This window comes from Euphorbia lathyris, chromosome 7 (genome assembly GCF_963576675.1).
Source record: "Euphorbia lathyris chromosome 7, ddEupLath1.1, whole genome shotgun sequence".
NCBI lineage: Eukaryota > Viridiplantae > Streptophyta > Magnoliopsida > Malpighiales > Euphorbiaceae > Euphorbia > Euphorbia lathyris.
The window spans coordinates 35,204,684-35,230,258 of NC_088916.1; the positions used below are offsets into that span (position 1 = coordinate 35,204,684).

At 40.4% G+C, this 25,575-nt stretch overlaps 1 non-coding gene across 1 annotated transcript; it reads left to right on the top strand.

Annotated features, from left to right (window-relative positions):
- The first annotated feature begins 12,547 nt into the window (after nucleotides 1-12,547).
- LOC136201829 (small nucleolar RNA R71) lies at nucleotides 12,548-12,654 on the top strand. Its single transcript, XR_010674168.1, has one exon. It is a non-coding gene; the product is annotated as a small nucleolar RNA R71 (small nucleolar RNA).
- The last annotated feature ends 12,921 nt before the right edge of the window (nucleotides 12,655-25,575 follow it).

Below are 25,575 nucleotides of genomic sequence, written 5' to 3' on the forward strand. Positions count from 1 at the left end.
GAGTTCCTTTCCTACTACTTCCCGCCGTCCAAAACGGTTAAGTTGAGGAACGATATCACGTCCTTTAGGCAACTTGAATGCGAGGCCCTTCATTCAGCTTGGGCTAGGTTCCGGAAGTTGCTCCGAAACTGCCCCCACCATGACATCCCTAAGCTTGATTTGGTAAGTACCTTCTACCATGGTTTAACTCCCACTAATTGTGCAACCGTTGATTCCGCCGTAGGTGGGGATTTGTTTCGGAAATCGGCAAGCGAGGCTTACGAGCTCATCCATGAATTAGCTAGGAAAAGTGTCCAGTGGCAAGAAGATCGGCTTGCCGGACCCTCACGACATCAAACATTTGTCGTGGAAGACGAGGCTCCTAAGATCTCCATGATCGAGATGAATAAAAAGCTAAACGCCTTAATGGCACAATTGAGCCCCCAGAATACAGCACAGGTCCTGATGTGCTCACATTGCGGTGGTGACCACCATGGTAAGGATTGTCAAGCCGGAAGCCCTTTTGCTGGTGATGCCGAGAGCGTAAGTTATGTAGGGGGGCAACCAAGGTATAATTCTAATTATAACTCCTATCATAACTCGAATGCTTATCACCACCGTAATAATAATAATAACAGCGGATGGAGGCCTCAACACCAACACCCGAATTTGTCTTATGGCAACAATCAAAATGTGTTGAAGCCCCCATCCGGATTCCATAATGAGTTCAAGGAGCAAGGATTGGGCCAATCCCCCAATGCCCAAGGAGGACAAAGTTCTCAACCTCCTAGCAATGCGCAAGACTCTACGGTAATTAATCTCTTCAAGGAAATATCTTCCCGTCTTGCTGACAATGAGGCTTTTTGCAGGGATTTGGGACATCAAGTGGCCTAATTAAATCGCCAACAACAAGAGAGACAATATGGGTCTCTCCCGACTAACACTGAACAAAACCCGAGGCCCAAGAACCGGGAGACCGCACGAGCAATAACTCTCCGTAGTGGTAAGGGTTTGGAACCATCGGTTCCAAAGGCAATTCCAACCGCTCCAAAGGTAAGTGACGAACCGGAAGTGGTAAGCAATCCCGGTTCGGATCCGAAACCCATGACTTCCTCGGATAAGAATAAGAATGTGTGTGATCCAATTGGGGCTTATGTACCGAAGCTCCCTTTTCCGCAAGGACTTAAAAAGGAAAAATTGGATCATCAATATGGCAAGTTTTTGGAAATCTTTAAGAAACTTCACATTAACATCCCATTTGCGGAGGCATTGGAACAAATGCCCACCTATGCGAAGTTCCTTAAAGAAATCCTCGCCAAAAAGAGGAAGTTAGAACATAATGAAACGGTAGCGCTCACGGAGGAATGCTCCGCGATTATAACGAATAAACTCCCACCTAAACTCAAAGATTTAGGAAGTTTTTCTATCCCATGCACGATTGGTAATGTTGAGTTTAGTAGAGCCTTATGCGATTTAGGTGCTAGTATCAATCTAATGCCTTTGTCTGTTTTTAAGAAGCTCGGCTTGGGAGAGCCAAAGCCTACCAATATAACGCTTCAATTGGCCGATAGATCCATTGCCCGGCCAAAGGGAGTTGTGGAGGATGTCTTAGTGAAAGTGGACAAGTTCATTTTCCCCGCCGATTTTGTGGTACTCAGCATGGCGGAAGACGATTCGGTACCGATCCTCCTAGGACGACCATTTCTTGCAACAGGTAGGACTCTCATTGATGTCCACGAAGGTAAGCTCATCCTACGGTTGCAAGATAAAGAGGTAGTGTTTAACATGTACAACTCCATGAAATTCCCATCTCATACCATGGAGGATTATAACTTTTTAAATTCCGTAGACTCTATTGATCTTTTTGTTGAGGATTTTCGTGATAGGTCTTCCGTGGAAACCTTTTCGGATACAGATGGTAATGAACATTTGGATGAGGAGCCATTGAACAATCCGTTTGAATACTCCTCCGAGATAGAGCAATGTTTGTTGGCAAGGAGCCGGTTCGAGGGTTTGGACCGGGATAGCAAAGCAAAACCAAAGTCATCTCTCGAAGAACTGCCGACTTTGGAACTTAAACCCTTGCCTCCTAATTTGAAATATGTGTTTTTGCAACCTCCTAATTTCTTACATGTTGTTATATCTTCACTTTTGACAGAGGAAATGGAGGAAGCATTGATTGCGGTGTTACAAAAACACAAAGGCGCATTTGGATGGACCATTCACGACATTAAAGGGATTAGCCCCACCATTTGCACACACCGCATCTTTATCGAGGACGAAGTCAAACCCTCCGTGCAGCCGCAACGACGACTTAACCCCAACATGAAAGAGGTAGTGAAGGCCGAGGTAATCAAACTCCTCGACGCAGGTATAATCTTTCCTATCTCCGATAGTCCATGGGTTAGTCCGGTCCAATGCGTTCCCAAAAAGGGGGGCACTACGGTGATGGAAAATGATCAAGGGGAATTAATTCCCACACGAAAAATAACGGGTTGGCGAGTATGCATTGATTATAGGAAACTTAATAAAGCCACCCGAAAAGATCATTTTCCCTTGCCGTTCATTGACCAAATGTTGGAAAGAATGGCGGGACATAAATTCTTTTGTACCCTCGATGGTCTATCCTGCTATATGCAAATCCCCGTTGATCCTTCGGATCAAGAAAAGACGACATTTACTTGTTCGTATGGGACATTTGCATATAGGCGGATGCCGTTTGGGCTTTGTAACGCTCCCGCCACCTTTCAACGGTGCATGACGGCTATATTCTCCGAGATGATTGAGGATTTCATGGAAGTCCTCATGGACGATTTTTCTGTTTTTGGGTCGTCCTTTGAAATTTGTTTAAGCAATCTTGATAAAGTCCTTCAACATTGCGAGGACACTAACCTAGCTCTTAGTTGGGAAAAGTGTCAGTTTATGGTTCAAGATTGTATCGTTTTAGGACATAAGGTGTCCGGGGAGGGAATCGCGGTCGATCCAGCCAAGATCGAGGTGATTGAGAAATTGCCTCCTCCAATCAATGTTAAAGGGATCCGGAGTTTCTTAGGTCATGCGGGGTTCTATAGGCGATTCATTAAAGATTTCTCTAAAATCACAACCCCCTTGACCCAACTCCTCTTAAAGGATGCGGAATTTAGTTTTTCCTCCGAATGTTTGCTTGCATTTAACACGCTAAAGGAAAAACTAATTAATGCACCCATCATGGTGAAACCCGATTGGAGTCTCCCCTTCGAACTTATGTGTGATGCAAGTGATTTGGCTGTAGGTGCTTGTTTGGGCCAACGGGTGGATAAACTTTTCCGCCCCATTTTTTATGCGAGCAAAACGCTCAATGAGGCCCAACAAAACTATTCCATTACGGAAAAAGAGATGCTTGCTGTAGTTTTTGCTTTCGATAAATTCAGATCATATCTTGTGTTATCCAAAATTATCATATACACTGACCATGCAGCTCTCAAGTACTTAATGACTAAGCAGGACGCCAAACCACGGTTGATACGGTGGATTCTACTCCTACAAGAATTCGACATCGAAATCAGAGATAAAAAAGGAGTGGAAAATGTCGTGGCCGACCATCTTTCCCGATTAAAAAGCGAGCAAGACAAATCTCCGGAAATTGTGGAGATCAAGGAGACCTTTCCCGACGAACCACTCTATGTGGTAACACCTCTACCTTGGTATGCCGACATGGCAAACTACAGGGCCGGTAATATTCTTCCCCCACACCTTACCTACGAGCAACGTAAGAAGTTCTTTCACGATGCTAAGAACTATTTTTGGGAAGAACCCTATTTGTTTAAATCTTGTGCTGATAACATTATTCGTAGGTGCATACCGGAAGAGGAGGTCAATCATGTGCTACATATGTGTCATACCCAAGAGCCGAGGGGCCATTTCGGCCCAAGTCGGACTATGGCGAAGGTTTTTCAAAGCGGCTTTTATTGGCCTACCATGTCCAAGGATTCCCAGGACTTCGTCAAATCATGTGACGCTTGTCAACGGAGCGGGAACATCTCCCGTAAACATGAAATGCTCCAACAAGGAATCCTAGTTTGCGAACTTTTTGATGTTTGGGGGATAGACTTTATGGGACCTTTCCCTAAGTCACATAACAACGCCTACATTCTCGTGGCGGTTGACTATGTCTCCAAATGGGTGGAGGTCGTTGCCTTACCTTCAAACGACTCTAAGGTGGTAGGGAAATTTATAAAGAAAAACATCTTTACTCGGTTTGGAACCCCTCGAACTATCATTAGCGACGGGGGTTCCCACTTTTGCAACCGCCAATTCGATCAACTCTTACATAAATACGGGGTTGCACACCGAGTTTCCACGCCCTATCACCCGCAAACTAGTGGGCAAGTCGAGGTTTCTAACCGAGAACTAAAACGTATTTTGGAAAAACGGTTAACTCCTCTAGGAAAGACTGGAGCCTAAAGCTCGATGACGCTCTTTGGGCCTACCGCACGGCGTTTAAAACGCCTATCGGGATGTCGCCTTATCGCTTAGTTTTCGGGAAATCGTGCCATTTACCGGTGGAATTAGAGCATAAAGCATATTGGGCTCTGAAATTTTTGAATTTTGATATGCAGGTTACAGGGGAACACCGTCTCCTCCAACTCAATGTCCTTGATGAACTTCGTCTAGGTTCGTACGAAAATGCCAAACTGTACAAGGAACGTACGAAGAAATGGCACGACAAGCACGTGCAAATCCGAGAGTTCAACAAGGGGGATCAAGTTCTCCTCTACAATTCTCGCCTCTGTCTGTTCCCAGGAAAATTAAAAAGCCGGTGGTCGGGACCATACACCGTCATCAATGTACACTCCTCCGGAGCAATCGAAATCCAAGGTCCCGACAACGCAACCCTCCGGGTGAACGACCACCGTCTGAAAATATACCGAGGCGGAGCTCTTCCACAACATGGCGAAGCCACACTCCTCCAAACACCGTAAGCATGCACACATCAAGAGAAAGTCGAGCTACTCCGACTCTAAACATAGCCCCGGTTTGCATTTCTCAAACCCTTTGTTTATATGTATCATATCCGTATTTCACCTTATTTTTATTTTCTCTCTTTTTCTTCGTATGCATTGTCTTTTTCTGTCCATTTCTATTTTTATTTTTTCCCTTCCAGCTCGTTTCGTTTCTTGTAAATTAAAAACCTCGAAAAAACAAATCCCTCGCTAATCCAAAGTGCTTATGCGGAGCGTACACACCAGTGCGCCCCGCGTAGCCAAGTCTCTGATCTTATTAGTGTGTTCCTACGCATGGCTACGTGGGGCGCCGTACCTTTCACGCCCCGCGTCCTTGGTCCAGCCCATTCACAACCAAAAATAAAAGGCCACGCAGGGCGTGCCCCATTCTACACCCCGCGTGTCCTCGCGGAGTTGCGAATTGTAATTCCCCATAACATCTTTTCCACTTCCACACTCCACCTCCTCTCACCTCCAATCACATCACTTCTTTTCAAAATTTAAAATTCTTTAACTTCCCACCACATAAATTTTGCCTTAACCACCCTCTTAATTACCCTTTAATAATCATAAAAACATTAACCACCAATTAAAATCCATAAAAACTTAAAAACCCTTTGAAAAAACCCGAAAATAATGCTTCCACTTCCTTCTTCCACGCGGGGCGTACCCCCAGGCACACCCCGCGTCCTCGCCATTCTCCCACGGATTTATGGCCAGGAGGTGCGATACGCGTGGCGTGCTTCCCCGCACGCAACGCGTGCCGTGCCGATTTTTGCATCCAATATGATCATGAGGTGGGATACGCGTGGCGTGGCCCCTTCATGCCCCGCGTATCCCTCTGGGAATCCGCATTTCACTTGGATTCCCACTCCTCCCCTATTTATACTCCTCCCCTTTTTCCTACCTCCCTCCCTTACACTCACTCTAACTCCCCATATTCCTCCTACACTCTTCCCTACTCTTCCCAATTCATGACTCGAAGAAAGAGAGCCGCTAGTGACCGTCCCCCACGGTCGACCCGTGCCCGCTCTTCTCATTCCCAACAACAACAATCACCACCACCACCCGAAAGAGAAGAGACACCACCACTCACCAACCAATACAACACCCCATTTCACCTCCACACAGAAGCAGAGGTGGTCCAGTACCTCACCGTCTCCACTTCCACCGTCATGGCCCTCCTATATATCGATCGTAGCATTCTCGACCACTACGACCTCGGAAGTGCATTCGAAGATCGTCTACGAGCCCTTGGTTGGCACGACCATTTTCGTGCCCGCCATCTTGTGTACCCATCACTAGTTCAGGAATTATTCTCCACCCTTGAGTCTAATGGTGTCCCCGGTGCCGCCCTCTTCAACTTCCGCCTTCACAACCATCCTTACTCCATTGACACGGCCTGGATCCGCTCCCATTTCACCAAGCAAACAGAACCAGGCACCACCCATTGGCCCTCCAATGACACTGCCCGTGAATTCTGGGCCACTATCACCGGCTCGGACACCTATGATGTATCCAACCTCCACCCGGGTAGCATCCGCGACCCCATCCTCTACCTCCTCCACCGCTTCATCAGCTATTATTTTACGGGGAAGTCCGAGTCTAACAAGGTCAACAAGCTCGAGGTCTTGGCTTTGTATTGTTCCGCAAACGGTCTCAAATTCGACCTCTCTTTCCTTGTTGCTACTATGATCCACCACATGCCAACCCGGAAGCGTGCCAAACTTGGGCTCGGGCATCTTGTCACTATTTTTGCCACTTCCGCCCTTGGCTCCGCCGCCCTTGACCGCCTTCGCCATCTAGAACCTCGCCCCTTGGAGAAAAACGCCTTCAAGTCCCTCAAACGCCGTGCCTCGGGCCCGGGTGAGAGTTCGGGGGTGGGCGAGCAACAAGCGGAAGAAGGTTGGGACTCCGACCTCGGACTCAACTTTAGTCCACCCCCAACCACGACTTCAACTCCATCTACGCCCGGTTGGATATTTTGGAGGGAAACCAATGACGTGATCGGGCCCACTTTGACTCACGCTTCGACGCCCTCGATGCTCGCCTCGACGCTTCCGAGGCCCAAAGGCAAGCAGACCGGGCTAGCTTCGACGCCTTTACCCACACTTTCTTCACCCACTTCAACATTCACGACCACCCTCCTCCGCCTCCACCCTAGTTTCCCTTCGTTTTTTATGTTTTTCTTTGTTCTATGTTTTTCCTTTTCGTATTTATGTTTTTAGTTCGCTTTGTTTTTTTTTCTGTTTTGTTATCTTTTATGTTTTTCTTGTACTTTCTTTTTATTTTAATATATTTATCTCTTTCCCCTTCTTATGATTTTTCTTTGTGTTTGGTTTTGTTCGTTTTTTCTGTTTATGCATACGTTCCTAATGTGCACGCGGGGCGTGTCCCATTCTACGCCTCACGTGCCCAACCTTCTGCCTTCCAAACTGGCCTAGGACTCAGAACACGCGGAGCGCCCCTCTAAGTGCGCCCCACGTATCCGTGTCTCTGGCCTCAATTTGATTAAAACGCACCTCTTACGCGGGGCGCCTCCCTGGGTACGCCACGCGTAGGACCTAGCCTCCAGGGTCCTTTTTCAATTTAAATTCTATCTTTCTTTTTGTTTTTGTTTTTCTTTTCTTTTGCGACGCCCTTGGAATAGACGTCATTTTAATCAACGCAGAGGGTCGTGCAACCCCGCACTCACCGTTTGTTTTGCACTAACAAAAACAAAAATAAAAATCAAATAAACAACAAAATAATTAAACTAATTTATTGATTCTTAAATTTTTCCGTCACACTACCTCCCTCAGAAATTAATTAAAAGTTCTGTTATTTGTTCTTAAATGTAAAGACGTTAAATCAAAGGAGCGGTCTAATTAAGAAATTTTAGTCTTGATTCTGAAGTTTGAGAATTTATGCAAAGCCTAGGTTCATACTAAACAAGAGCATTGAGTCCTAACCCACAAGTTATCTCTATAATGAAATTTAAAAAGGCAATAAAAACGGGATGGTTGAAAATTTGACGAGAACTTGAACGTACACATTTTAACCCGAATTTTTTGTGAGGTATCTTTGAGCCTAAAAGAGTTCGTACGAGAACTCTATTTCTTTCACAATTTTTCGAGGGCTTTGACTTCACTCGACTCATAGAATTTGCATCTAATACCGGGTTTAAGTACACTTATTTTGGTAAAAAGGGCAATAGATGATAAAACAAACCCACTTAGGCTAATTCCTTTCTTAAATTATTTTTCTCGTTTTCATTAACCTTTAGGAAACCCCCTCGAGCCTATTAACCGACTTCTTTGCTAATACCCTTTTTAACATTTAACCCTTTTTTCCTCTTGTTCAAATACCGACAAAATCAAATCGCACTAGAATGACCTAAAACAAGCCAAGGCCTTGACAAGTAAGCACCATAAGCTTTCGAAATCGTTTTTGTGCCGCTCTCGAAACAAAAGGAAAGACATAATAAAGAGAAAAAAGGCATTCTCAAGCTCCACCCGAGCAATTTCGAGCTTACGAACTCGCTAAGGCCAAAATAAAAATACGGTGCAATCATCAAAACGGTGTTTGAACTCGAGTTTCCATAAGAAAATTAACCACTAAAAAGCTACCCACATTACAACCCCCTTCGGGTTCATTTTTAATATTGCCTAGACCATAACATAGGAGGAAAAGCCCGGGCGAAAATGCAAACTCAAAGTGACTTCGAGTAAGTGCAAAGGAGAGTGCAAAAACACCGACCCACCAAGATTTGAGAGTGAAATCCCTTGGTGAGGTACTTTCGGGTTCTCAAAAGATAATCGGCCACCGTTGATATTGCCTATTAAATTTGATCATGGAGGTTTCAAACAAGTTTTGGTCGCTCATTTGTTTGCGTAGGTACTTGCCGAAAACTTTGCATAAAACTTTAGCTTTGGAATCACGCACTTGGTAAAACTAACCAAAGGTTTGTTCCTTAATCATCTCAATCCTTTGTCTTTCGATTTCTTTTACTTGAGGACAAGTAAAACTTTAAAGTCTGAGGAGGTTGATAGGGACGTTTCGCCCCTGTCTTTTAGCGTGGTTTACGGCTTAATTTAGGACCAAATAAATAAGTTTAATTACAAAAATAAGGAGTTTTTAATAAAATAATAAAATAAAAATAAAATCCGTACTTTCAGTTAATTGTCTTTATTTTGATTAAATTTAGAAAATAAAACGTCAAGCTAACTCGGCTCTCGAGAATTGTATTTCAGGTACGAGTAAGGAGCAAATTTCCACCGACACACGCGGGGCATATCAACCTCCACGCGGGGCGTGTTATCTAGTCAGAATTGATTGAGCAATCCACAGGCACCACGTGGGACTTACCCACTGATACGCGAGGCGTATGAACCACCACGCGGGGCGTATATGCAATAATACACTCAATCATGAAAGTCAGACTGCATGGTCTCCCAAGTCAACAGGTCCTACACGGAGCGTCCTACCTTACACGCGGGGCGTATTTGGGAAATTCTCCAATCCAAAGATCCAGGGACTCACTTACGCGGGGCGTGCTTCAGGCTGCGCGTGGCGTAAAAGGCATAATTCATGCTATTAAATCTCAGGAGCTCAACCACGCGGGGCGTACCCCAGTCTACGCGGGGCGTGGTTGAAACAACAAGATCTGAATTTGGCCCACATGCAAGAAATTATTGACGAAATGGGTCAATATGCGGGGCGTCCTCAACCATATGCGGGGCGTGTCATGGGAATTCTGCAGAAATAATGTATCTCCATGCTTGTATCTTATGAAATTACAATTTTACCCCTAGCTTGATGTGTATAAATAAGAGTGATTAGCACTCATTTAGACATTCAGATTTTACATAGCAAAACTCTATCACCTTGAGAGCTTGTTCGTTTATTCCGACATTCCGTCAAATTTCCGTTCCATCTTCGTTCACCAAGCTCGAGAGTTCCACCTCCAAGTCCTAAGAGACGGCTTTGAGTCCGGTTAGCTAGTTCCGAGGGCAGATTCTTCCCTTTTCACTTGCTAATTAGCTTGTACTCTTCCTATGTACTAGGCTTGGTTGTATTCCATATTTACATTTTCCATATTTATAACTTATGATTTACAATTTCTACTTCTTTATATGTGTTGATGTTTGTTACTTGTTTTGATATTCGTAATTAATTATTGTGTAGGGGAACGCGATTTTCGACGCCATTCGGGCTATCTTTAGGGAATCATATAGGTGTTGCCTTACCGGAAGTGACGCACCGGAAACGTAGGAATTGACAAGCCACGGAACTTACGGGCCCTAGTTTCTAATCCCCAGTATTAGACACGCCTTGACTAGGAACCACATAGTCTAAGTACTTCACGGGTCGGTCACTCTACACGTAGTCGTCATTGCAAGAGTAAATCATTAACCATATATATTTGGAGTCATTATTCATCATACTTATAACTTATCGCCATCCATATCACTTCATAGAGTTTTCGTTATACAAATCTGTCTCACCTATAGTTAGGAGTAGTTTTTAGTTGTTTCCCAAATCAACCCAAAGTATTCACCGTTAGATAACGTATAAAACCGAGTCGTTTAATACTTGTAGTTATAAATCCCGTGGATTCGATACCCGGTCTTAACCGGATTATTACTTGATACGACGGGGTACACTTGCCCCTAAGTAGCAACGTCTAGTAGAGATAGAGCATTTAGGAAGATCACATCCATAGTCATAACGCACTTATCCGTATTTATATATTTAGAGCGCTACTCGGTGGCTCATCAGTTAACTTGTTAGAAATTATTATAGGAAGAGTATCACCTTCGCCTAGGAAAGCGTACCTTAACTGGTTTGGTAACTCTTTAAGTTCTAACTTAGGGGGTTCTATAATTTAAGGTGGAACTGGTCCATCTTCTCGAATCAAAGGTTCTGGGTCCTTATCTTCTAATTCTTATCCCACTATGGGTTCTATTATTTCTTCTCTTTGAACAATATCATTGACACATTCTTCGACCAAATCAAGTTTCATACAAACGAATTCTTCCATAGGATACTTCATCGCTTTGTTTATATTAAACTCAATCTTATCTTCACCTATTCACAAAACTACTTTCCCTTCCAATACATCGACTAATGCACGTCCCGTATTCATAAACGGTCTACCAAAAATTAGTGGACAATTAACGTCATATGCAAAGTCTAATATAACGAAATCGGTAGGAAAAATAAACTTATCGACTTTAACTAAAACATCCTCAATTATACCATATGGCTTCTTAGTGGTTTGATCTGCTAACTGCAAAACCATGTTGGTACGCTTGATATCTTCTTCTAAACCTAATTTCTTAAAAATAGACAATGGCATTAAGTTGATGCTTGCTCCTAAATCACAAAGACAACTTGGGAACTCAATGTCTCCCAACTTACACGGGATGGTGAAACATCCAGGATCTTTGAGTTTAGTGGGCAAATTACTCGACACTATTGAACTACAGTCCCCTGTTAATGATATGGATGAAATTCCTTCCCAACTGATTTTCTTTGAAATCAAATCTTTTAAAAACTTACCATAGTTAGAAATTTGCGTTATCGCATCCATGAACGTTAAATTTATATGCAAATTTTTAAGTTTGTCCAAGAACGTCAAAAGTTGTTTGTCATAGTCCTTATTTCAGACTTTATGTAGAAAAGGTGGTTTAGGTACAAAAGTTTTTGTACTTGCATCTAATGGTGAGCTTTTTGTATTTAAATTATTTTCTTTAGATTTTGTTGGTAAATCACTTCCCTGCATAACATTAGTAGAATCTCCGGGCATTTCCGGACCTATGTAGTTTTTCTCTGAACGAAGAGTGATAGCCTTTACATGCTCTTTCGGATTTTCTTCCGTATGGCTGGGAAGACTTCCCTCTTTTCGGGATGGAATTGATTTAGCAATTTGTCCTATTTGAATCTCCAAATTATGGATGCTAGACGAGTGGTTTTTAATTAATTGATCGAATTTATTCTCAATTCGTTTAAAACCATCATCATGGCTATTTATTTTAACGTCTATAAATTTGTCGATTTTAGAAGATAAAGTGCTAATCGTGTCCCTTGACTGATTTTGATAACTATTAGTACGATTTTGATTAGCACCGATATTGTTATTATCTTTCCAATTAAAGTTAGGATGATTCCTCCATCCAGAATTATAAGTACTAGAATAAGGATTATTAGTTTGGTTTTGTCCTTGGATAAAATTTACCTGTTCAATCTCATCCATACCTTCGTAATCCACATCCTTTGGGATTGGATTACCATTAGTATCGCACGGTGCCATAAACCTATCAATTTTGTGCGATAAGGCAGAAAATTGGGCTTGTAACATCGCGACTGGATCAAGATTCTTTATACCTTTAACTGGTGATGTGGTTGAGGATGATGGTTTCGCCACTAGTATGTGTCCACGTTCTGCGGGCCATATACTACTGTTGATTGCCATTTCCTCCAAAAGTTCTCTCGCTTGGGCGGATGTCTTCTTCATAAATAACCCTCCCGATATAGCATCTAATGAACCTCTAGTTGTAGGATTGATTCCGTTATAAAATGCTTGCATTAAAAGTGCATCGGGCAATTGGTGGTGTGGGAATAAACGTTGAAGTTCCTTAAAACGTTCCCAAGCCTCATAAAGAGTTTCATTATCATTTTGTGTAAAAGATGTTAACTCTTTTATGACTCTTGCTGTTTTTGCTAAAGGGAAAATTTTTGATAAAAACGCTTGGGCTAATTGGTCCCAAGTTCCGAATGTTGCGGCTGGCATAGAAGTTAACCAAACTTTGGCTCTATCCTTCAAAGTGAAAGGAAAGAGTCGAAGTTTAATTGCTTCAGCTGGCACATCGGTCATTTTGAAAGTGTCACAAATTTCTAAGAAATTTGTCAAATGGGTGTTTGGGTTTTCGTTAGGTAGTCCATAAAATGTCACATTATTTTGTAACATATTAAGCAAAGCTGGCTTAATTTCAAATTGGTGTGCGATTATTTGGGGTCTAACTATGCTACTGGTTACACCGTCCACTCCTGGCCTAGCGTAATCCATAAGTGTGGGTGGATCTGCCATATTTTCTGGCTGTGAATTTTGTTTTTCTTTTTGTTTCTTGTTTTTCTTTTTCTTCTTAATTGTCTTTTCAATTTCTGGATCAATTGGGTTTGGTGGAATGCCTGAACTTCGAGAACTGCGCATGAACTTGAAATTTTTGCATGAACCGAAACTACCTTCAAAACAGAATTGAAAAAATAAATATGTAAGTAAATTGAAATAAATAAAATATAAAGTTAAAATAAGTATGTATAAACCTATATTCGAAATAAAACACAAAAAATCTAAATTTTTGTAAAAAAATTTGGCGTTCCCCGGCAACGGCGCGAAAAACTTGTTGAGTGATTTCCGCAAGTGCACGGTTTCGCTTGTAGTAATAAAAAGATATCGATCCCACAGGGAACGTTTTTTCATAAAAACTTATTTTGATATGTTTTAAATACGTCTTTAGGTTTATTTAATAGATAATCGGTAATTGAATTGGATTTGAGATTGAATTAATAAGAATCAGATTAGAATTATATGTCAGAATGTTAGAAATCAATTATGTCTTGAGATTATATTACAAGACATAAACATTTAGCGTTTAAAAATAAGAGAAGAGTTGAACTCGTTTGCATTAAGCAAAGATACCAACTTTAAACTTTGTAAAAATTATAAGTGTGTAATAAATGAAAACTCTTTCAATTAGAAAGCTTTGAACCGTAGAGAATCCCCCTGATGTTGAGTAGATTTCTACCTTAACCAAGTTTATACTTATTTCCGATAAGCCGACCCAACGATCATATCGTCCATAAATACGAACTTGCTCAAGTGTTCAACAAAGTTTCCTTATAAAGATGAGGATTAAATTCGTTTTAATGAAAACACCAGAATCTTACTTCAGATTAATTACCAAAGTAACTACATAAAAATATATTGAATTGCATGAACTTTTATTAGATGAATTGTGAATTGATACAAGTTTACAGAGAACATTAAACATGAAAGCATTCGAAACGACATTCGAGTTCCGGGTCGTCAATCCTTTCCTCAAACCTCGTTAGAGTTTGTCTGGCTCCGGGGTCGCATCTGCTGCTTGATCTTCTCGCTGAATCTTCGGAATAGAGATGATGTTTCTTCTACCGAAATGTAAACTAGTCTTCGAATAGATCTTAATCTAAATCTAATTGCTACTGTGTTTGTAAGTAATCTAAGAACAATTTGTGTACATCAGATTGCTTTTACAAGAAAGAAATCTAACTCTGAATCATTTTGACTCAGAATTTCTGCATAAATTCTGCACTAATCTTAATTAATCTAACTCTCACTAACTCTGAAATCAACTCTTTATTTATAAATGGTTAAGAGTCGTGTTTAAGGGCCGTGTCCGCTGCGAAGAGAAGTTTCTATCCACACAAACAGACGCGATTCTTTGAATTAAAACATGTGAAAGTTGTGCTGACAAAATCTCTGATGCTACCGAGATTCTGGAATCTCTGCCGAGATTAGGGGAGTAAATTTTGGTCTTCGGAACACAAGGAGAAGTGGCTGGAATTAGGGTGTCGCGACCGAGATTAGGGAATCTCGGTCGCGACACGGGATCTTTTCCCGAGTCCGGCTTCGTTCCCATCCTTCGTATTGGTGCACTGATTTTCCTCATCTTTTGGCTCGTAACTTAGGGTTTTTCCTTCGTTTTTGACCTGTTTTCGTTCCTCTTTGGATTTTACCAAATATTTAGGTACCTTGCATGAAAGAAACATATTCGGACATAAAAGTACTCTAAATAGATATAAACATCATGATTTCATAGCAAAACTGGTGTAAATATTAATGATATTTTAGGTATATTTTGAGCTTAACAGTCGTGTGTACTTTTGCCACCTCTAATGCCATGTGAGTTGAAGACAAACTGCCCTTTTATTTCAAACTGTTGCAAAAAAAATCTTGAGTGGAGACAAATTTCTCATTGTGAGGAAGAGACAAATTGGAATCTCACTACTCGAGCAAGGGATATGCACATGATAGGGAGCGAAATGCTCAAGACTGTGAATGATATCTGTTCTATAATATTTGTCTTTTAAGGTTAAAGCACAAGAATTAAGAAATGTAATTAATGTTAACTAAAAGACTTTGTTAATGCATACATTAATTAATTTTTATATATTCCTAAAATAAAAAGGCAACTTAAATAGGGGTATATTTGGTAAAAACATCAATTAATGTACATTGATTGAATCAAAACGTCAAACATTATGGAACAAAAAAATTCTCTAGAAAGACAAATATTATGGAACGGGGGGAGTAGTATTCTGGCTATTGGGTACTACGAGAACTTCAAAATTCATCACAGTCAGTGGGTGCTAATGGATCTAGAAGGGTAAGAGCTTTCCAAGAGTACATAATTTGAATCAGCGACATATGGCATATATTCTTGAAATGCATTGTCATCCACCAAAAGAGTAAAACTTCTAGAATAAGTTAGGATTGTAATTAGAAGATTTACCCCCGAGCAATGAAGTATGATATCCACAATGATTTTTTTTTTTTTTTGCATTTTAAAAAATTTTCATTCTACTAAGTTTTATCCCTCAATTTGCAGATATTATGAGTCAAAAGAAACTGAAGATCGATGTCTTGATTTTGACTTGACAAAAAGTCGATCTCACTTTAGATGAAGATGATCATAACATTCACACGAATATATTTTTGAGTGGCCTAAGCAACCTCATGGGTGTTTATGACTTGACTACCCCAACATCCATTCGATTAACCGGGATTATTAAAGGAAATATTAATCCATCTAACCCTTCTAATATAGAAACCCTCATTCCAGAAACTGGGGAATTTTTTTCATTTTCAATATGACATTTACTATAGTCATAACGAACAAAGTTCTACCACATGGTCATTAATTCCTCGATGGTTTAAGGTGGATACATATAACATTTTTGTCATAGTGGCTCACAACTAGTCCTTTTGGCTAAGGCATCAATAGCCACTTCCAAATTTAAAAATTTGGCAAATGAGGCCATTTGATGGAATTGAGTTAGAAAATCATAGAGCGACTCCCTATTCTGTTGCCAGACATTATGAAGATCTGCTTATTCTTCGAGCTTTTACTGCTCCCACAAATAGATCCTTCAAGTGTCAAGATGAATCTACAAACCCTACCTCCAACTCCTTATACCAATTCTTGGGCCGCTCCGAGCATAGTTGCAAGAAATATTTTGCACATCATGGAATCACCGTGAGTGTACAAGTTCTTCAAGATCATATAGGATGTGTAGTGCTTATTTAGAGCCTCTATGCAAGAGTTTTGAAGCATGCAATGAGTTTTCTAGTGTGGAGGCATGGGCGTATCAATGATTTGTTATGAAATGGGTGTATGTGAAGGAATCTAATAACCCATCATTCCTTCAAGCACTCACTTATCTACGAAGAACTGGAAAGGAACTTCCCAAGATTCTCTTGTTAGGGTTTCTTCTACACTATCACGAGGATAAACATGTTCAGAAATCTCTTTATCTTTCTTACATCAAGTATCTTGTTTGTGATGTTGAGTGTCATCCATAATACTTCCGACTAAGACTTTTAGACTTTTCATTCCACCATTTTTTTACATGTTCAGGAGAAAATGTCTTATCTTTAGTTAGGTAAGACATTTGGGCTTTGGTCCCTTATAGCTTTTGTAATATGCCTATAAGAAATGCATTAGGGTCTCCAACTATATTTCGAGTTACCTCACCTTTGTCTAAGACATCATCATCAATCCTTGGGGTACAACATCATGTTAATCATTATGGAGGAGACTCCCCTTTATTTCTGTTAGATTTATTGAACAACTCAGACTTATCTCCAAATTTATGGCCTAAAGTTGAGATTCCCCCAACCAGAGCTCTCGAGTAACTTTCTTTCCATATCGTACTAGAGTATGTCGAGTTGAATAAAGGTAGAAGATCATCAATTTTTCTCCAAGCTTACCGCACCAAATGTTTAGTCGGATATAATGATGGGATGTTGACTAGCTCAGTATTTGTTGACCCGCATTGGGATGGGCTTCAGGATAAATTTTGATGCCAAAGTTAGTAAAGTAGGAGTGAGAAAGTGAAAGGAGATAATCATAATAAGGATATAGTAATATTTGCCATTTTTAGGCTCTTATTATGAAAAATATCATTTCGCCCTTGTGTATTCAGTGGGGAAGTTTGGCTATGGGCTTCTATATTAATGTGCGTCTTTGAAATCCTATGGATCCATTAAATGGGCTTATTCTGAAAAATTTATAGGGATAAGTACAAAAAAAAATGACTGTGGTATACGCGTTTTGCGAACTCGAACCTGTGGTATTTTTTTTTTTTTGCAAACAGAGGTACGTGTTACACGCCGTTAGCAAACAGAGGCAAAATTGACTAACGGTGTTAAAATTCAAAGAGAAAAGAGTTAATTTGGTCCTTATATTTATTTATTTTATAAATTAACCCCCCTAATTATCTAATTATCATAAATAAACCCCAAAATCAAAAATAAAAATAAAAAATACCTTCTTCTTCTTCTTCTTCTTCCTCTCTCTCTTCTCTTCTCCTTCCTCTCTTTCTTCTATTTTTTTAAGTTCCGAAATCTCGATTTGGGAAATCTCAGATTTCTGGAAATTTCCAGAAATCTGGAATTTCCAGGAATCAAAAATTTCTAGATTTTCGATTTTGGAAATCTAGAATTTTCAGATTTCTGATTTCGGAAATCTAGAATCGAAAATAAAAAAAAAGAAAAAATAGAAGAAGAGAAGAGAGAGGAAGAAGAAGAAGAAGAAGAAGAACCATGAAAGAAGGAGAGAGAAGGAAGAGAGAGGGAAAAATATTTTATTCTCCTTATTAATGGAAGAAGAAGAAATCAATGGAAGAAGAAGAAGAAAAGAAGAAGAAATTAATGGAAGAAGAAGAAAAAGAAGAAGAAGAAGAACCATGGAAGAAGGAGAGAGAAGGAAGAGAGAGAGAAAAATATTTTATTCTCCTTATTAATGGAAGAAGAAGAAATTAATGGAAGAAGAAGGTATTTTTTATTTTTATTTTTGATTTTGGGGTTTATTTGTGATAATCAGATAATTAGGGGGGTTAATTTATAAAATAAATAAATATAAGGACCAAATTAACTATTTTCTCTTTGAATTTTAATACCGTTAGTCAATTTAGCCTCTGTTTGCTAACGGTTTGTAACACAGACCTCTGTTTGCAAAAAAAATACCACGGGTTCGAGTTCGCAAAACCGGTATATCACAGGCATTTTTTTTTGTACTTATCCCAAATTTATATTATGCATGTGCACCTAATTAAATAGAGAGTTTACATCTTGTTCCAACTAAGATTCTTTCCTATTAGATGGATAGAAGACTAATCTCATTATATTTAGGACTATTCATCCCCTGCACAAAAATTATTGAACCTTCAAGCTGCACTTATGTGATCTTCATTACTATGCTTAACAGTGAGAGCAATAAATTTCTAAAACAAATATAACTAACTTACCATCAGAGCTCGATGTTTGTAGGTTTGATCGGATTGACAAGCTCATATGTTATGTTGGGTCTAACCCACGATAAAATACCCTATTTTATGATTATTGAGATATCTGAGCATGGAACATGATGAAAGAAAATCCCATTTGGAGAAAAATGATTCTATATTCATTCTCAAACTTTTCTATTACACCTTTCATTCTATATATATACACTATTGTGTGATCATCAAGAAAAATAAGGACAGTTGTACTAAGGAATATTACAATAAGAAAATATCCTAACAATATGAGCTATGAGACAAAAACTTCTGTTACAGGTACAGTGATTGAATTCTTGTGGGCTTGCTTTACTTTATTTCTTCAATATGGACTCTTGTGGGCCTTTTCTTGTGCTCATTTATTTTCTCTATTTTATCACCCCCCCTCAAACGTGGAGTGTATATGTTTAACAATCTAAGTTTGTTTTTGAAATTCACAAAAGCGGGAAGATGTTGAGCTTTCGTGAATAGATCTGCAAGTTGATACTCAGATCGAACTAACAGGAGATGAACAATGCCTTTCAGAACTTTCTCTGTCACTAGGTGGCAGTCGATGTCTATATGCTTCGTGCGCTCGTGGAAAATGGGATTGTGAGCGATGTGCAGTGCGGCCTGATTGTCACAAAAGAGAATCGTTGGTCCTTGGTGGGGCAATTTGAAATCCCTCAGCATGTAGAGAAGCCACTGCAATTCACAGGTGGAGGTTGGCATCGCCCTATACTCCGCTTCTGATGAGCTTCGAGAAACAGTGGATTGCTTCTTCGATCTCCAAGAAACCAAACTGCTTCCAAGGAAGACGCAGAAACCGGTGAGGGATCTACGAGTCTCGGTACATGATGCCCAATAAGCATCGGTGAAGGCTCGAATTTGGATTTGCCCAGAAGAAGGGTAAAATATACCCTGTCCAGGGGACTGCTTGAGGTATCTTAACACATGATGGGCTCTCTGGAGGTCTGTAAGGGTAGGTTGGTTTAGGTGTTGGGATAGCTGGTGCACAATATAACATATCTCTGGCCGGGAATGAGTGGGGTATAGCAATTTTCCCACCAATTGGCGATAAGAAGAGATGTCCTTCAAATTTGGTGACACTGTAGCATTTTTGAAATTAGGGGTAGCTGGTGTATTAGCTGGTTTGGATCCTAGGAACCTTTGTTCTTGAAGAAGCTCAAGACAATATTTCCTTTGACAAAAATGTATCCCGGATGAGTTTCTTGCCACTTCAAAACCGAGGAAGTATTTTAAAGGGCCAAGATCTTTAATTTTGAACAAGTGATGAAGATAGCGTTTGATTGAAACCACTTCTTCTTGGCAATTACTCGTTACCAATAAATCATCAACATAAATAAGAAGAGCCAGAAATTTGTTACCTGTTGCTTTGATGAACAGAGAGGGATCAGAAGGTGCTTGATGAAAGCCAAACTCAATTAGAGTATTGGTGAGTTTCTGATTCCATTGTCGTCCTGCTTGGCACAGACCATACAAGGACTTCTTCAAACGACAGACAGGCTTATTAATGAAGTTTGGTGCACAACAACCCTGAGGTAATGACATATAAACTTCTTCCTTAATTTCTCCGTGCAAATAGGCGTTATTGATATCTAATTGTTCTAGAAACCATCCCTGTATGCTTGATAGCGCGATAAACACTCTAATTGTTGTGATTCTGGCAACTGAAGAAAATGTCTTTGTGAAATCCAAACCCTCCTTTTGTGTGAACCCCTTTGCCACTAACCTGGCCTTGTATCTCTCAATTGTGCCATCAACCTTGTACTTTGTCTTGAATATCCATCGACACCCAATAGGCCACTTTCCTTTTGGTAGATGAGTTATTTCCCAAGTATGATTGATTGCTAAAGCTTCCAATTCTGCATCTATCGCTTTCCTCCAATGTTCTGATTTGATAGCTTCCTCATAACTCGATGGTTCTTGTGTGCAGGTTATTTTGATGGAGAAGGCTCTATGTGTTGGAGTTAAGGCATTGTATAAGATGCTACTAGAGAGTGGGTGAGGTGTATGTTCTGGAGGTGGCTCAATATTTGCTTCAGTGAGGCTGTGATGATAATCTTGAAGGTAATGTGGTATTTGTCTATGTCTTGATGATTTTCTGGGCTGTTGGAGGGTGTTATTTTGATGGTTGTCTTGTATGGGGTCTGTTGTGTTATCTGTGTTAGTGTCCTCCTCATTATCAGGTTGTTCTTCAGCTGTGCCTTGATTATCTTCCTCATTGTGAAATGTATCAAGTGTCTGGTTGTGTGGTGTTGAACAAGGGGGTGAAGTTGCATAAGGGAAAACTTCTTCATAGAATTGAGCATTTCTAGACATGAATATCCGATGACTTTGTAAGTCCGTGATTTTGTATCCTTTGACCCCTGACTTGTAACCTAAAAACACGCATTTCGTGGCTCTAGGGGTGAGCTTCGTTTTATCACGATCCATGGTAGATGCATAACATAGGCTTCCAAAAACTTTGAGGTCAGCCCAATTCGGTCTTTGTCCATGTAACAACATGTACGGTATGCAATGAGTTGTGGCATTTGTGGGTAGTCTGTTGTTGAGGTAAACAACATGAGTTGCAGCCTCTGGCCAGAAGTTATTTGGCATTTTACTTTGATAAAGCAATGCTCTAGTGACATTCAAAATGTCCTGATGTTTGCGTTCCACGATCCCATTTTTTATGGGGTTTTTGGACAGCTTGTTTGATGCAAAATACCATATTTTGCATAAAAGTCTGGCATGGTAAATTTAGCTCCATTGTCTGATCTTATGATTTTGATTTGCTTTCCAAAATGTGTTAAAACATAATTATTGAATGTATAAATGGCGTCTCTAGCTTCAGATTTAAGCTTCATTAAATACAGCCATACATATCTGCTATGATCGTCAACAATAGTCAAGAAATAGTGCTTTCCATTAAAAGAGTGTTTGAGAGGCCCCCAAATATCCAAATGGATTAAATCAAAACATTCCTTACTTCTAGTGCAACTAATAGGATAACTATTCTTTTTCTGTTTGGCCAAATGGCATACATCACAAGGAAAAGAACAATTGTGACTAGACACACTAGGAATAAAACTTGACAATAATTGGCTTCTTTGGAAGGATGGATGCCCCAATCTCATATACCACAAATTGAAATTGGAGTTGACTTGAGTAGAGTTGACACTGGCTGTGAAATGGTTGGGTAGAGGATACTCTCAGTGATATAAGCCTTCTTTTACTCTAGCATAGCCAATCTTCTGGGATGTCTAGTGGTCCTGCATAATGCAATGTTGAGAGGAGAAAACCAAGCTAACATTTGAATGATCAGTGAGTTTACTAGTGGATATGAGATTATACTTGAACTTAGGCACATAGAGGACATTGTATAGGATAAAGTTTGAATGCAATTTTACTTCGCCTATATGAGTGACAGGAACAGATAAGTTGTTTGGGAGTTGGACGGAACAATTCTTGACAGTTTTATATGTAAGAAAAGATTTTAAACTGCATATGATATGATCTGTGGCTCCAGAATCTATTATCCAACTATTTTGATGCAAGATGTTTGTAATGGTAGAAGAAATTATACCAGAGTATGAAGTATTGTTTGGTACTTGATTCCTATTTGCTGATGCCATGAAATGATTTCCTCCATTTGAAGTTTCTGGCATGTCCTGTTTGTGCAGTGGAATCAAGTTCAGGATCTGCTCATATTGTGCCTTTGTCAAGGTGAACTGCTCCGGATCTGAATAATTTCCTGGGTTTCCCTACTCAACATTCTTGTCATCATTGTAATTTGCTTGAACCTAATTGGCCTGAGCTCCCTTCTGATAATTGTTCATGTTCTTGTTGTTTCCATATCCAGGGGGAAGTCGTGCTTGCGGTAACAGATGTCTTCCGTATACCCCTCTTTGTCGCAATAGGTGCAAGTTGGTAGGCGATTGTTGCTGAAATTTCTTTTCTGGTTTGGATTGTATCTGTTGTTCTTCTGTTGTGGCCTGTTTTGGGTGAAGTTGGCTGCAAAAGCTGGTGGTTCTGGGCTTGAAACTGGGTTGATGTTTGAAGGTTGTATTTGGCATTCATGTTGAATGGTTAGGTTGAACACTCGATTTAGAGAGGGTAGAGGCTCCATCAACAGGATTTGGGAACAAATGGTTGAATAACCATTGTTGAGACCTCTCAGGTATGTGATGACTTGATCTTGATCCAGATAAGTCCTAAAACTTTTAATGGCACCACAAGCACAAGTTTGTTTACATGTGCATATTGGCAAGGGTCTGAAATTCAAAAGCTCATCCTACATGATCTTCATTTGTGTATGATAATCTGATATTGAGAGAGTGCCCTGCTTGAATGATTGTATCTCCTTCTGCAGTTCTAAAATTCTAATATTGTCTGATTGTGAATATCAATCTTGCAGGTCAGTCCACACAACGCTTGCTGTGTCAATCCATATTATGCTCTTTTTGATCTGAGGTGAAACGGACTGCTGGATCCAAGAGAGAACCATGGTGTTGCACCGTTCCCAAGCATTGAACAGGTTGTCGTTCGAATCCGGTAGAGGATAAGTGCCATCAACAAACCCATATTTGTTCTTGGCCATGAGTTCCATCTTCATAGATCTTGCCCACTGGTGATAGTTCGGACCAGTGAGAATGGTGGCAACGAGTACCAGGGAAGGGATTTCATTTACTGCTAAATAATGTGGGCTGGAGGTAGGGAGTGCTGCCATTGTGGTTCAAGAAAAAAAAGGTTTCGATAAAAAAAAGTTCAGAGTTTTAAACTCTTTGATACCATGATGAAAGAAAATATCCTAACAATATGAGCTATGAGACAAAAACTTCTGTTACATGTACAGTGATTGAATTCTTGTGGGCTTGCTTTACTTTATTTCTTCAATATGGACTCTTGTGGGCCTTTTCTTGTGCTCATTTACTTTCTCTATTTTATCAGAACATAAAGATGAACTATTAGTTCGTCAGGTTTTGAATCAATAATAATGGCCGAAATCACTAGTGCAGAGGACATAAATAACAAACCTCTTCGTAACACACCTCTAGGGGAGTAGGAGGGAATACAAAGAGTTCTCATACACATGCCCCAAATTTAAGGGGGGTGATAGGGGTCAAAAACCCCTATCTTTGGGTACGGTTTTAGGACGGTTTTTAGGTTTATTTGGCTAATAAGCGAGCAATTCTCGCATTTAAATGCTTTTGTGTGAGTTAGTTAGAAATTGGAAGCATTCTATTTACTTTTCGTCGTTTAGGCTCGTTTTGTGATCAATTTAGGCAAATACGGCCGAAATAACACGCATATTAGAATTCTGTTATCTTTTGAAGCTAATTGGTCCGTCAAAAGTCGCACCAAACAAAGCGTTTGCTCAAAATAAGCTATTGACGGATCAATTCGGCTTTTGGACTAATGTTTTCTGGAGTTTTTATGCGTGTGCAGGTGTAAGTTCGGACGAAAAAGGGTTTGGAAGTCATCCGGCACGGATCGAGCGCGCTTCGGGTGAAAACGCTCGGCGAGCAGGGCCCCCCGGGCCATTTCTGCTCGCCGAGCAGGCCCCTGGTGGCCTGCTCGGCGAGCAGGCCGCCAGAGGCCTGCTCGGCGAGCAGGAGCCTGCTCGCCGAGCAGGCCACCAGGCGCCTGCTCGGCGAGCAGGGGCTGCTCGTCGTAATTCTACTCGGCGAGCAGCCTTTCCTGCTCGGCGAGCAGACCTGCGGGAATTGGTCAAAAAGACCAATTCCGCCCCCACAAAGCCACGTTCGGCCCCACGTCTTCCTACACCAACAAGGACACGAAATTAGGTCAAAACGAGGCCCGAGACGCGTCTATAAATAGGAATTTCCAATTGTAAATTAGGCATCTTTCGTTTTTGTAAATTATTTAAGCTTTCCCCTTGTAATTCCTCTCCATCTTCTCCATCTTCCTCAAACTCCATTGAAGCTCCTTCAAAGCTTTCTACCGAGGAATTATCAAGGTCCGTCCTTAAGATCAAGTCGCCGGCTGCAGAGTAAACAGGTTCCCTGAAAGGGATTTTTGTATCTTCTTTCATCTTTCTATGTTTGTACTCTTTGATACAGTTGCCGAACTTGTCTTATTGTATCTTGTGACAATCATCTCGCCTTTAATAATAATTTAGCTCTTGTTTAGTTCTATGTTTATTGTCCAATTCTTGTCTTACGCTTTATTCAATTGGTTTAACTCATTCAAAAGCCCCAAAATCTAGTAGGCACATATTGCGAGCTGAATCTGACCTAGTCAGAGCCTAGGAGATTGACGACCTCTTAGTTGATTAAGCGCCAATTTACTGAGCCTTAGACCTAGTTTCGGCCTTAGGGAATCACGCGCTAGGAACCTCAGGAGGGTAAGTAGGGTTAATCGCCTTGAATACAAGTGACTTGGATTAGGTTTTACTCAATAGACTTGATAATCTATCTTAATTATTATCGATCATTCCATGTTCCTTCGAATAGTTTCATTAATGAAAGATCAATTAGGGGTAGAGTAATTTAGTTAGGCTTAGAATAACTTAGCTAGAATTAGATAACTTAGTTAGAATTAGATAATTTAGCTAGGATTAGCACAATTCAACCTAGGAGTAGATTAATTTAACAAAACCAAACTCAAAACCCCCTAAGCCTAGATAACATCCGAGACTTAGTAGCTTGATACTTGCAGAAATAAATCCTGTGGACGATAACCTGGACTTAAACCAGAAATTTATTACTTGATAACGACGGGGTACACTTATCCCTTAGTGAGGTTTCGCGAGAAACCGCATCAAGTTTTTGGCGCAGTTGCCGGGGATTTATTTCTTCTGCAATATCGAACCAAAGGTCAACTTGTTAGTTTAGGCATTCTTTGTGAATACTTCCCTTGTTAATATCATTCATATTTGTATATATATATATATACTTGTTGATATACTGTTACTTAAATTGGATCGTTCTTCCAGCAATTATGGACAACAGAGAATCAAACCCGTCCATGAACGATCTCAACACAAAAATGGACTTCCTGGTGGCTTCATACAACCAAAATAACCAAC